The sequence below is a fragment of the Elephantulus edwardii genome, unplaced genomic scaffold, assembly GCF_000299155.1.
Source record: "Elephantulus edwardii isolate Elephantulus edwardi_28Jun2011 unplaced genomic scaffold, EleEdw1.0 scaffold00100, whole genome shotgun sequence".
NCBI classification, from domain to species: domain Eukaryota; kingdom Metazoa; phylum Chordata; class Mammalia; order Macroscelidea; family Macroscelididae; genus Elephantulus; species Elephantulus edwardii.
This window is the reverse complement of record NW_006399850.1, coordinates 9,613,131-9,626,986: the sequence shown is the minus strand read 5'-3', so window position 1 is coordinate 9,626,986 and position 13,856 is coordinate 9,613,131. Positions and strand designations below refer to the sequence as shown.

The following is a 13,856-nucleotide window of genomic DNA, read 5'->3' as shown; positions in this document are numbered from 1 at the left end:
GGAACACCTATTTCTTAATTACTTAGGAATAACCAGTTTGGAATAGCTTGTATTTCCCATTTGCAAATGCAAATTTGGATAAGAGAAAGTAAATGGCTCAAAATCATACAGTTCCATTCCGTTGAAAACTTTAGCATATACTGGCATCTCTCATATTGGGTGGAAACATCTCCTTCTCAATACAAGCAGCTACATAATAGTAAAAGACAGCCATAAAGTCATTGTTGGTTACACAAAACCCTGAAGGAGAATCATAAAGCCACATTTTATACTTTAGATGTAAAATGTAGCAATGCATAAAAGGTCACAAGGGGGAAAAAAGAGTCATCTGCTGCATATTGGAGAATGGTCATCCTTATTAAAGAAAGGTGGAAACACATTTAAGTAACAATCAACAACAGCAAAAACTGCAAAGCTCGACCAAAATAGATAGGTAGGGAAAATAGGAAATGCCCTCAAGAAAAAAAAGTATATATGTATTCTTTAAACTCAGAAAGATTATTATTGAATCTCAGCTTTACCCATTATTAGCTACATAATCATGGTTAACTCATTTAATTACCATAAGCTTCAGTTTACTTTTCTATGAAATCAACACAATCATACCCAAGAAAAGGAAACACCAACAGTGGCTCACAAGAGTTTAATACATCCTTAAATGTAAAAGATGCTTGGAAGTAAACGGAAAACCATGTGGTTAGATAGAGTACCCCTTGGAAGAAAGCCTTAGTGATTTCACTCTGAAAAATTGGTCACTGAACATCCTATGAAGCAAAGTTCTTCATAGAGGAGTCATTAGCTGAAATACACTCAAGAGAAAACTGGTCTGTATGAGAACAAAGGAAAACGATATAAAGATAAAAATAGAAGAAAGTAGAAATTGGGGAAATGTTAATATCAACTAGAATTTCCTTAAAACCAAATAGACTACAGGTTATGAGTAAAATCAATAGTCAAAAAGTCTCATATTGCAAGCATACTAGATAAAAAGAATCTTACTATTGTTTCTTCTTGCATTCAAACTGTATTTCCCCTTTTTAGATATCAGCTAACCTCTTATGGAGTCTGGAGAACTTACCAGGTGCCTACTAGTTTATCTTATTTAGTATTTAATAGGGTAAGAGGTAACATACATAGTAAGTATTGTAGAAATCATTAATATCTAGGATGAAGAATGAATTAAGGGGGAACAACTTGGGAAATGTCATCAAGAGTGATTCAGACATAGAGTTGTCTCTCTTACAAAATATTTTATTTTGCTTTTACGTCTCAAAGGTAAAGTGGATAGCAGAATATGTAAGGATGTGCTGAGTGCTGAATAATCATGTACAGAAGGAATAAAGGACATGCCTTGAGTCATTCTAGTCTAGATCAGAGTGCCTTAACTATTTGTGTGGATTTTCAATGCTTAGTACCACTCTTGAGTAAGAAGTGAAATAAAGTGGAACCTGTCAGAAAAGTGTGGTATAGAAAACTAAAATTAGGTGGTATCTATTTGGTGAAAGGAACCTGAAACTGAGACTCTTCTAAACCAGTTCAAGTTCAGGGTATGTTTAATCACAAGCATACCAATAAGGTGAGAATCTTAGGAAATTCAATCCAAATACTTCAATACTTTCTTTAGGAATTATACTTAACTGTGTACTTTCCCACCACAATCATATTAACATTACATAGATGCTACAAGATGCTAGATTTTAGGCTTATCTACTAAGGTGCACCTGATCCAATCTGTGCTCTTTTCAATTACTTCCTATGCATCAGAAAGCTGGACTTTGGCTAAGGATGACAGTACAAGAATGGATGTTTTTGAGTTATAGTATTGGAGAAGAGTGCTGAATGGACTTCCAAAAGAACCCTAAATACATCTTGGAGCAAATGCAGCCAGGGTGCTGTTGGACACCTACAGAAGGATGAGGAAACTCTGCCTCATTTGGGGGCATTTTGTTAGAAGAGGCCAGTCCTTGAAAAAGGACATCATGTTTGGAGAAGTGGAGGATCAACAAAAGAGGAGAATGTCCACAGGGAGAGAGATTACACAGTGGCTTGAGCAATGGGTTTGACTATAGCAAGGATCGTGAGGATGGCGCAAGGCAAGGCCAGGCTCAGGTCTGCTGGTTAGCATCACTGTGAGTCATGGTTGAGTCAGTCACACCCAGCAGCAACAACAAAACCTAAAGATTTATGATGTAGATATCTGAAAACAAAACAATCATTTCATTATTAATCACTGAAAATACTAAGCATCATGACCACATGTCAGAAATGCGTTAGAGAAAATTTAAGACTGAACAGATGTCAGAACTACTCAGAATGTTCAGGTTACAGTGAATTTCAATTGGAATATTTTGGGTGAGTCATGTACTATCTAATGTACCAGAGATCCTGCAGCCTCCAATATCTCTAAACCTATCCTGATTCACTGCCTTACATCTTCCGCTAGGTGGGTCCAGAAGCACCAGGGTTTGTGAGCCTGAGTATGGATCAGGACACTTCTCCTTGATCCCTGGTGTGATCCCAAGAATAGGCTTGAAAATCATTGAGTTTCTACCTTTTTCATGTCTGTCTTCATTCTCATGCTAACTCAAGTTTAAATGATAATGATAATAGTGAAACCCCTAATGAATTATATCTCTGAAACCTCCAGACAACCCTATGTCACAGAACATATTATTAGCTTCCATTTATACATGAGGTCACTAAGGGCTCAGTGAAGTTAATGGCTTTTTATTCAAGGTTACAAAGGCCTGAGACATAGGCTTGTGGGATCCCAAGTTCATGCTTGTAACCACTGCATACAATGACCCACACAAAGATAATGATTTTCTCTTTTCCTGACTGCAAAATGTAAAACAGCAAAACAGAATAAAAACATCACCGAGTAAATCCCATTCAGACTTATCCCTTTTGTTTGTATCACTCATGTTAGTTACAAAATAACTTCCTTGAGATTAAGAAATCCAAACTAAACAATATCCTCTTCAGACAAATCAATTCTCATTTATCACATTCTCATAGGAATAGAACTGTCCCACAGAGGTATCCAAGCTGTAATTCTTTATGAAAAGAGATGCAATATATTTTCTGCAACTCTTGAGTTCAAACCACTTACCTTTCAGTTTGGACATGAGCACTTAATTATCCTACAAGCAAGACTTCTGTGGTTCAGAACCAATGTCTGGTGACAGATTATTTAAGTGCTTGATAGACAATACATGGTAAATACCATATGTTGTTGTTGTTGTTGTTGTTATATGTGCCATCGAGTCGCTTGCAACTCACAGCAACCCTATGTACAGCAGCTATAAACCCTGCTCTATTTCTAGCCAACCTTATTGTCTCTGACAAACCTATCCCCACTACCCCAGTGACAGAACCGTATACTTCTTATAAAATATTCCAAATTTTCAACTTAAATTATGATGATAATTCAATTAAACTGATTCCTTTGAACTGTGGTGTCTGTCAGAGTACTGAATATCCCATGGACGGTTAAGAGAACAAACAAATCTATTTAAGAGAAAGTACAGCTAGGGTGCTCCTTTGAGGCTGGAGTGGAAAAATTTCATCTCACATTCTTTAGGGATATTGTCAGGAGTGTCCAATCCTTGGGAAAAGGCAGTGTACTGGGAAGGGTAGAGAGTAAAAGACAGAGAGGGACACCTTCAACAAGATGAACTGACACAGTGACTAACGATGTATCATGACTAACGATATATCATGAAGACGCCAGAGATTGTGAGGCTGGTGTAGGGAGAGCAAGGTTCCGACTCATTGTGCATAGGGTCCCTGGAGATTTTAGTTGACTTGACAGCAGCACATAATAACAACAAAAAAAAATAATTTTGTCTTATTCTTCTGTGTAATGTCAAGCGCTGCATCCTGTGGGCACATAGTTCAAATCCACCAGCAGCTCTGCAAGAGAAAGCTGGACATTCTCCTCCTGAGAGAATGGCTGTCTTTGAAAGCGTGGTGAAGGGTGAGCAATTTGTTGTTTCTGACTCAATTATACATGACAACAACAACAATAGCAAATACACTACTCAATGGTGTATTTAATGTCGCTATATAAGTTTGTCATCCAGGAGTCCCGGCTATATGAGAAGTGTGGAATCAATATCAGAGGAAACTCATCAACAATCTGCATTACACAGGTGACACAACCCTACTTGCTGAAACTGAGGAGGACCTAAAGCACTTTCTGCAGGTCAATATGGATTGAAGCTCAATATCAAGAAAACAAATATTCTCACCACTGGGCCGACTGGCAGCATCGTGATGGAGAGTGAAGTGATAGAGACTGTAAACAGCTTTAGTTTGCTTAGCTTCACTATCAACACTCTTGGCATCAGCAGCCAGGAAATTAAAAGATGAATTGCATTGATAAAGTCTGCTGTCAGAGACTTCTCTAAAGTACTGAAGAGCAATGATGTCAGTCTGGAGACTAAGGTCTGCCTGATACAGGCTATGGTATTTGCAATTACTTTCTAGGCATCAGAGGTATGGACAATGACTAGAGATGACAGAAGGAGAAATGATGCTTTTGAGCTGTGGGGGTTGGAGAATACTGTTGAATATATCATGAACTGCTAAGAGAATGAATTGGTTTATTCTGGAAAGGGTGAAACCAGGCTGCTCCTTGGAAGCAAGGAATCTGAAGCTTTGTCTGAAATACTCTGGACATATTGCAAGGAGGGACCAGTCCTTGGAAAGGGACATCATGCTTGGGAGAGTGGAGGGACAGCATAGGAGATGAAGACCCTTAATGAGATGGATTGATTCAGTGACTGGGAAAGTGGGGTAGGTGCGTTGGAGACAGATTGAAACAGGATAGAGCAGGGTTTAGGGCTGTTGTACATTGGGTCGCTATGAGTCACAGATCATAGTACTAATAAGGCCAGTGCACATGATTTATTTACTAACCTAATTTCTACACTATCGGGGGTTGGAGGGGAGGGGAGAGGACAACAACAAAAAGAGCTAATTAATAAGAAAACATCATCATATGCACTTAAGAATTAAAAACAAGTAATTTAGCTTTCCTGGTTATATAGTTGATGTGCTCCCACTAGTAAATTACTTTTAGAGAAAACATCACTAAAAGCTATGAAAAACCTTTTCCATGAGAAGTGAATATGGGGAGGAGATCCCAGACATTAAGTGAAATAAGTCCTAAAGAGCTCTTCAGAACTTCCTCAAAGGGGCTACAGGATAAACGGAAAATAGATGAAGATCAGCATTATCTGGCTTCTACTCCTGATTAAATATACTATTTCTGATTGAGTATTGAGCAAATTAAAGACTTCTTTGATTCTTTTCTTAAGAATTCAGAATCAGCTCCCAGAAATGGTGAATAGGATCATGTAACTTGAGCCATTAATCTTATTACTTCTTCTCTGGAGGTTTTATTGTTGGAAGAGCTAAAATAGATTCCATTTTCAATAGCAATTGTGATATTGTTCTTTACAAATGATTACAATAGCACCAAATTTGAAATATTTTATTGGGAAAGGGTTTTTAAATAATAAATTATATCTATGCTCCTACCAAGAACATACAATAAAAATCGCATGATTTCAGCTTTCAAAGATTTATTCCAGAAAAAGATGTATTTTCTAGGAAGACCCAAATGAGTCAATTGTCATTTTCCTCCCAATATGACCATGAAACTTAACAATTTTCAGTTATAAAAGTCAGTTTCTGAGAAATCCAGCAAATGCTTTGTAATTTCAATAATAAAGCCTTTTTCGTGGTATACTTTGCATCAGGAAAATTATAGTCCTTTATATAGCCTTGTAATGCTATTGTCATTGTCTATCTCTTGTTAACCATATTTGTAATTAATATTAAATTATGTCATAGTTCAGTATAAAGCACACTGTCAGAACAATACTGGAACATTATGATGTAAATGCTTACAGGTAGGGTTAGCTATCTTTAAGTGGCATTTCCACCTCCTGGTATTGTTGTAATTTTCATAATATACATTGGCAATGCATAATAAAAGTTCTTCACCTTTAACCAAAATGGCTCCAATAATTACAAACATAATACTTCCTAATTTCACCATGCACATACCATGTAATGGGCAAATTATACTGCCTCAAGTTCTAAATAGTCCTCAGTGATTAAAGGATGCCACAGGAATAAAAATGTGGTCTGTAGAAATATACTGAGTAGTTTCACACTTAAAGTTTAATTTACAGGGTAGATATATGTACATGAATGTCAGAGAAAAAAATTCAGCACAATTTCCAGTTAGTATCTAACAGGTTCACAACTATAAGTCAAAGGCCTAAATTTGCATGTGTCTTTTTTTAATGAAATGTTAAATACTATGAATAAACTAAACATTAAACTCTAGATATGTATGCCAGTATGTTATATTTCTGAGTGAATAGAAAATAAAAGGTACTAGAATGATTATAGTTCAGTAAGCCAGGAGAAAATTCCATGTAGTATATTACTCTGCCCTCAAAACCAGCAAAAACACCTACTGGCATCTTATTTATCATACATTTCACTTCAAACCACTTGCCAGTTTTATTTAGAGACAGAAGCATTGTTGGATATATGCAAGTAGTGCATCCCATTCACATAGCAGCACAGCAATAGTATCAGCAGAAAGCAAGATCCTAATTTCACCAACTAGAAAACTCAGCAAAACTACCAAGCCAAAAGTGCTGCAAGCAGCAGGACCAAACAGAACATTGGTTTAAATGGACAAAGGGGAATGACGGTCATTCATGAAAAGATAACACTGGATATAACAGATGATGGCCAGTTATATGTGAATGCCATGATTAGACACTGCTCTCACATCAAATATTCAAATATGCAATAATGGAAGAGACAAAAATAATAGAAGAGGGAATAGGGGTAAGGAAATTCTCTTCATGCAATCACCATGCTTGATAGTTCTCCCTTTTGAGAAAAGAAAAGGAAATCACCTCTGGTTGGTATTAGACACTGATAAGTCTTGATTAACCTCTCTCAAAAAACCCCCAACAGCCTATCAGTCTCATATTTCATAAATAAGAACTATGAAGAAATACATATGTGTGTGTGTGTGTGTGTGTGTGTGTGTGTGTGTGTATGTGTGTTCATGCATACATTATATGTTTGAGGAAAGATAAAAGATGTGTAAAGCACAGAAGACTTATTTTTTCAAGGTCACTTTTGACTTAGAAAGTAAAAGGGGAAAAATGATTGAAAGAAATGGTCTAGGAGGAAGAAATCAGGTGACTTGTTTCTCCTGCCTATCTACTCTTCCCTAATCTCCATGGATAGCCTCACTTTTCTATTGCTCTGCCCCTCTTGAAAAACCAGAAGAGTAATAAGGAAGGAGGATTTTCTTGGGAAATTTCCTCCAATACCTGACACACTAAACTCACCAGTGAGCTAGGCTAGTGAGTCAGGCCAGCTCATCCTATGAACACCACTTAACAAGGACAGCTATCTCAAATTGGCTCAAAATGGAGATTTTTCCAGAAATGGCAAAAGGAGAGGCCAAAAATTCCATTTGCTGCAGCTGCTCTAGGACATCCATTTGGTTATCACATTTAACCTAACTCCAGTCTGCAACAAGGAGTGGCATTTTCAAACATGAATCACACCAAAATCTAAGTTTAGTCTTCATAGCACTCAACACCATCTTGATGCATTTGTTTGCCTTCCCTATTGTTAAGAACACAAGGACAAAATTTAATCTGTAAAGTATTAAATATTTACTAGAAAATGGCTAGAAGAAACTGAGAAATTATGGAGGTAGAAGAAACATATTACTCCCCAAAGATCTAGTAATTCTTCACCATCATTCCTTCTTTTCTTAGGCATAATCTAGACACAACAAATATTATGATGTGTCTGACATAGTTTCCTTTACAGCAGTATTTGGGAGGGGGAGAGTGTTCTTGGTCAGATTTTTAGCAAACAAAATCATCCTTCTATCTAGGATTTTTACTGAATGGCTGGGGAATTACATACAAATTTAAGAAGTGGAGAGAAAGAAATGAGAAGGAGGAAAAAATTCCTAGACTAGCTCCTTCCAAATGTCTATGCAAACAGTAGGAAGTCTGGGACCATAAATCCTAAAGCTCTTGGGTGCTGAAAGACAAGGCCTTGGTTCTAATGCACAAGCCTCTCTTGAGAGAAAGATATGGCAGTCTGCTTTAGTAAAAACTACAGCCTTGGAAACCCTGTGAAGCAGTTCTACTCTGCTCTGTGGGGTCACTATTGAGTCTCCTCTGATCCATATGACAAGAGGTTTTAGTTTGGTTAATGCAAGCACAACTCTTTGGCCCCTCAGCCCCTGCAGGAAGGAAAGAGGAATGAGGACTTGCTTTTCTGTTAAAGTCCAGTTACCTCTGTAGCAATTCCTGTTTTTCCCTAGAGCTTAATGTTACAGATAGAATGTCTAAAGAAGGTAATAATTGATGGTCTTCTTGTTTATGGGATATTGGGATAGAAGGGGAGAAGTTGGCTGGTTTTACAGTGCTATATCTAACTAGGAATTAAAACTGAGCTGTAAAAGACCCAATTAAATCCAAGAAACTAAGGTGCAAGTATAAGGAGAGAGACAGAACAAATGGAAATCTAGGAAACATACATTTAATTTGTTTTGATATATCATAAACCAAGTAGTTGAACATCCAGGTGGTTCATTTCCTATGTTCTTGAGTATTCATTTGGGGGTGGGGGGGAAGGGTGTGTGTGAGAAAGACAAGTGGCATGAGAGAGAGAAAGAGAATGGTTTTGCTTTTGTTAAGGCACAGGCAATCGGGCAGGACACCACCGCCCTCCGCTGCCTCTCTCCACACAGAGCTGGGCAGCTACACTGGCCATGATTCGCCTGCTGTCTGCCAAGGGCTCACTGAGCCCTCCCGCCTTAGGAAAGTGTCAAAGCGGGCCTGGCAGCTGCAGTGGCTGTGCCCAGCCCCCAAACGCGCTGCATACGTGGCCTTGTAGCACCACCAGCCTGTGAGGGTTGCAGCAGCAACGGAACCCAGACTCCAGAGGAGGAGTGGGGACGTCAGCGCAGGGACAGTGAGAACAACTATGGCCAGCTCATAGACCGCAAATGCCATCATATGGATATCTACAGAAACGCAGCAAGCAGAGGAAAAGAAGGCAGCGCCCCACACCTCCCAGGCAGCTTTAGCCAAGAGAATCCCTTGGACCAGCCCAGGTCACTGCCTCTTGGAGCAGGGCGCCCTGTACTCGGCCAGGGCCAAATACTGCTCTTGGTGCAGCAAGCAGGCACCTCAGGAGGCGAGAGACAAATGAGCACTCCTTAGCTGAATTATTCAGACCGTCTTCACTATTGAATGAAACATTGATGAGACTACTTTGGAAGTGCTTTATCTTGTTAATCCTAAATGCCCCAGAGAAGCAAATGAAATTTTCTGGAGGGGACAGACGGACACAGAGTTGATGGGAAAAGCAAATGAAAGAAACAAGGTGAGAAAGTGTAAGGTGCTTTGCAAGTTAACTAAATTTGCTTTGCCTCAGTAGGATCTAGGAATCTCCATTTTCACAGACCAGACCAGACTTAATAGGGTCATTAAAAAGTCGCATATCAAACCTGCTCCTTGAAATCAAAGCACTGGTGAGAAATTTGAAATTGCATAGTATACATAGTATGTAGACATGAGAGAGAGAGAGAGAAACCAGGCACATACTCTTCTACAACCCAGACAATACAGCTAGGATGGTGCTGGGTGGTGGATATATTGTTAGCTTCCTTTGCCTAGATTAAAAGAGAAAAAAAAAAGACTCTCTTCATGGATTTATTCTGCAACGTATAATAAGTAAACCCTAATAGTTAAACATCATTTCTGAACACACACACACACACACACACACACACACACACACACAAACACACACACCCTTCACAATGAATTCCTTTCCATGCAAGTTCCAAGAAAACTACATTTCGGATCAAAGTCTCCACAAGCATAATTTAAGATTACTAAAGGTTCTGCCGAGCTCATCTATGGCAAGGAAAGGCAAACAACCACACTGGAGGTAGTGAAGGGTCAAAAGGATCTTTAGCTGAAATGCTGGGTGTAAACCAACACCCTTTTGCCCCCCACAATCTGGGGAGATTTGGATACCAAATGGTCCGTGGCAACCACAGCCTGAAGGAAAGAAACACTGAATTTTCATCTCTGGCATCTTCAGGATAGGTTCTACACACGTAGTTCTCAAAAATATAATTTAGGGTGGAGCGTAAGGATATCCCCTTTGCTTCGGCTGTTGATTTAAGTGTTTAGGTATAGATTGATATTCCACTTAGTAGAAATTATATTACAACATCACAGAGCAAGCGCCCTTGGATACCCAACCCTTCCTAATGATTTTCAAAACATTAATAAGTAAAGTAGCCTGCAATGCAGATAAGACACTAGAAACAAGATCTGAAGGAAACTGGGTGAGGCGGGTAGTCGTTTGCGTGTTACCTGGTGCCTCTAGGGGTAAAGACGGTCGTAGGAGGACTTTCTGCCCGCAGGTACAATCCCGGCAAGGTGGCTCCAGGTGGCTTTCACAGTCATACGCGGGTCTCGCTCGTCACTTCGCTGCCCTTTGCCATAGCTCAGCACCCGCATCCTAAGGAGTCAGAGAGGCGGCTCCTACCACTGCCGCCGCTGCCTGTAGGTCGCGCTGGGTGGGGGATCCGCGGCGATCGCCCCTTGAAACCCGCGGATCCGCGCCCGGGGAGCGGGCAGAGGCAGGGCGGCCGCGCACGCACACACGCGCGCACACACACACACACACACACACGCACACTCTCTCACACTCACTCACAGCCGGGCGCGCGCGCACTCGCACTCACACTTGCACACACAAACACACAGTCCCAGAGCCGCACCAGGAAGGAGAGGCTGGGAGGGGACTGACTGGTCCGGCTCGAGATCGGCTTCGATGTCCGCTGGACCGCTTGCTGCATCGACACCGGCCGGGCATAGAGGTTTGATCACGTTTCCTTCAAGTTATCCTCCAACCCAAATCCACGTAATTCAAGAGCTGGTGACATTTTGTTGGGGAGGAGTGAGCCGGGAAAGGGCTGAGGAGGAGTCAGGGATTTTGCTAAGCAGTTTGAAAAGCAGTCCTCATTACCTTGTTTGTACAGCAAACCAGCTCAAAAGACTGAACTTTGGGCTTCAAATGCTGTGGAGGGAAATGTAAATATCCTTCTGGTCAAGACAAAAAGGTCTATGTGAACCAAAGCATGAGGGCTGTAAGACCCTGTGGTGACCTTGCGATGTACCTGGAAACAGGTTAATCCAGGCTCCTTCCAAATCTCTGGGCAAAAGGATCCACAGATCGGGGTCCACAACCATGCAGCTGCTCCCAATCCAGCGGAAATGGGTCTGGACGTCCTCTGTTCTCTCCGAGAACCCAGGCATGAAGAGACAACGGCGAGTTAACACATTTGCTTCTAGGCAGTTGGATAAAAGATAGTCAAATGCATCAGATAGGCGCACGCACATACACCCCAATACACATAGGCACCCATAGACACACACGAGCTAAAGAGCGCCTTACAAAACGCTAAATCGATGCTAAGAAGACTTGAAAAGGTAGAAATCATCCATGATCTTTCCGGAAAGCAGAAGGGCAAATGGGGAGGTTATGGAAGTCTTCCCATGTCTGTCATTCTTCCTCTGTCCTAAGTGTGTCAATATGTGTATTTCCAGAAGATTTCGTTGTTCTGCCCCACCCCCGTCCAGTTGCACTCTGCCCGCCCCACCTCTGCTATAACCGACCATGCAAAATGGATTATATGGGTGGGTTGTGCTCACAGACCAAAGCTCCCCAAAGTCAAGAATCCTAAGGGAGCAGCCAGCTGCGAAGACATTCAGATCCTCGAGGGAAGAAGGAAAACCACGCGCAAACACAAGCACACACGCGCGCGCACACAGTCCACGGTTCTGGTCGCTCTGCACACGCTCGCTTCGCAGCCTCCCTGCGCGTCGCTGCACACAACGCCCCGCCCGCTGTCCGGGAGTCTCGGGCGAATCCGCGATTCAGGCACAAGGTGGGAAGCGGAGGTCCCGGGATGCAGCCGAGGCCAAGGCGGATCCCGGAGCTGTGCTCCCGGCAGTAGCGCTTGAGGGCCACGGTGGCCGCCGGGCCCGGAGGAGTTGCGCGCTGCGCTGCAGCATGGAGAAGGCGGCGGCGGCGGCAGGCGCGCGGCCGCGAGCCCGGCCCTCACCGCAGTGATGGAGGTGGCCGCGCAGCCTAGACCTGGAGAGTCAGGCGAAAGCCGGCGCCAGGGCCGCTACGCCGCGCTCCACCTCCACGCTTCTCGCCGGGCAGGCTCCAGGCTGAATTACCCCGGGTGCGGGGAGATGGCCAGCGAAGTGCAGGCAAATCCCTAAGCAGGGGTGGTGCGGGGGCGTTGCAGGGAGGGGGGAGGGGAGAAGACGGAAAACCTGGAGAAAGAAGGCGTACTTCCAGGGGCGTCCCCAGCCTCTTGCAAAGGGGAACTTGCTGACTGCCCAGTCTCCCTCATTTCCAGGATCAAGACGTGTCACTGGGTCAAGCTGCAGCTATTAAGGACAGTAGGAAAGTAATTAGATTTAACCTGTTAGGAAAATCTGAGACAGAGGACTACTGTCTGCAGCTGGCTTCCCTGGTCCTATAAAGTGGTGGGTGGCGATTTGTTTACTAATCAGATGAGAGAGACAACTGAAAAAAGAAGAGCATTCTTATCCTGAGATCAACCCAGTTGAGTATCCTCAGATAATAAGAATGCTGCAATTAGCCCTATGTTGGTATGTCAAGGACAGAATGCTAGCCCAGTGTTCCTCAGGAGCCAGAGCTGGTTCTGTAGCACGAGGTGAGGCGAGACCCCTGGGGGAGCCGGACAAGACCTTCTGAACTTAGTCACTGTGGAGGCCCCAACTCCATTCCCCGCCCCTCCCCTCCCCCATTCTGATACAGAAAAGCCGTTATAAAGGAAAGGGTTTTTCACGGGAAAAACTTCAATTGAAGACTCTATGTTTCCTTTCTAGGGAGCAGAGAAACCCTATCCCTTCCCTTTGATAGGTTCCCTGGCACGTGGTCTCTGGCGCCAGAGCGCACTTCCCCTGTCTGTTCCTGGCAGGACCCTCCACCAGTCTGAATCTAAATGGAAGGGAACTGCTTCGGGCTGCGAAAGGAAGTTCCCTAACAAGGGTCTCTACAGGGCAGAGTTGGCAAAGGAGCGGGGGTCTCCTTGGATGGGGCACTCAAGTATTCCCATACCAATAGCATTCTCCCGGGCTTTCCCATTGACTTGCGGTGCACACACGCGCACACTCGAGCACACCCACCAAAGCGCGCACACTACATCCACTCCTATACAGAACCCACACAAACCAAGAGGTGGAGTTTTGGAAAACTGCTCGGCGTCCCCTCTCCGCCCCCAGTCTCCCGCTCCGATCTCGGGTTAGGAATCTGCACAGCTCTCCCAGTTGCTTTGTTCTGGAGAAGCCTGGCTGGCGGCAGAACTTCCCGCCGTCCGGCTTCCTTCAAGAAGGGTGTCTTCACTGGGTCTCACATCCAGGACTCGGAGGTCTTCATGGCGGCCAAGGAGGTGTTGGAGTTGGCGAATTGGAACGTCAAACTTGGTAAAGCGAGGGGACTGCATGGCGAGACTCCCACCCAAATCTTGAGCCCACGACTGGAGTCCCGGATAGGCGCCACTAAAATCATCAGCGATTTCCTGTGACTTTCTGTCCCTCGAAGTGGAGAAAAGAGGTTTCCGAGAAATTCACGACGCAAACTTGAGGAGATTATAGATCCTAGACCGGCAAAAAGACTAAGAAGAGTAAGTTTCCATCCAGGCTTCACTTTAAACTTGATAG

At 42.9% G+C, this 13,856-nt stretch overlaps 1 protein-coding gene across 1 annotated transcript in view; it reads right to left on the bottom strand.

The window, feature by feature from the left end:
• Positions 1–11,481, bottom strand: part of LRFN5 (leucine rich repeat and fibronectin type III domain containing 5) — a 395,075-nt gene extending 383,594 nt beyond the window's left edge. The window contains exon 1 of the mRNA XM_006891573.1: positions 10,464–11,481. The gene's annotated coding sequence lies outside the window, so the exon portion shown is untranslated. The remainder of the gene's footprint in view (positions 1–10,463) is intronic.
• Between the last annotated feature and the right edge of the window lie 2,375 nt (positions 11,482–13,856).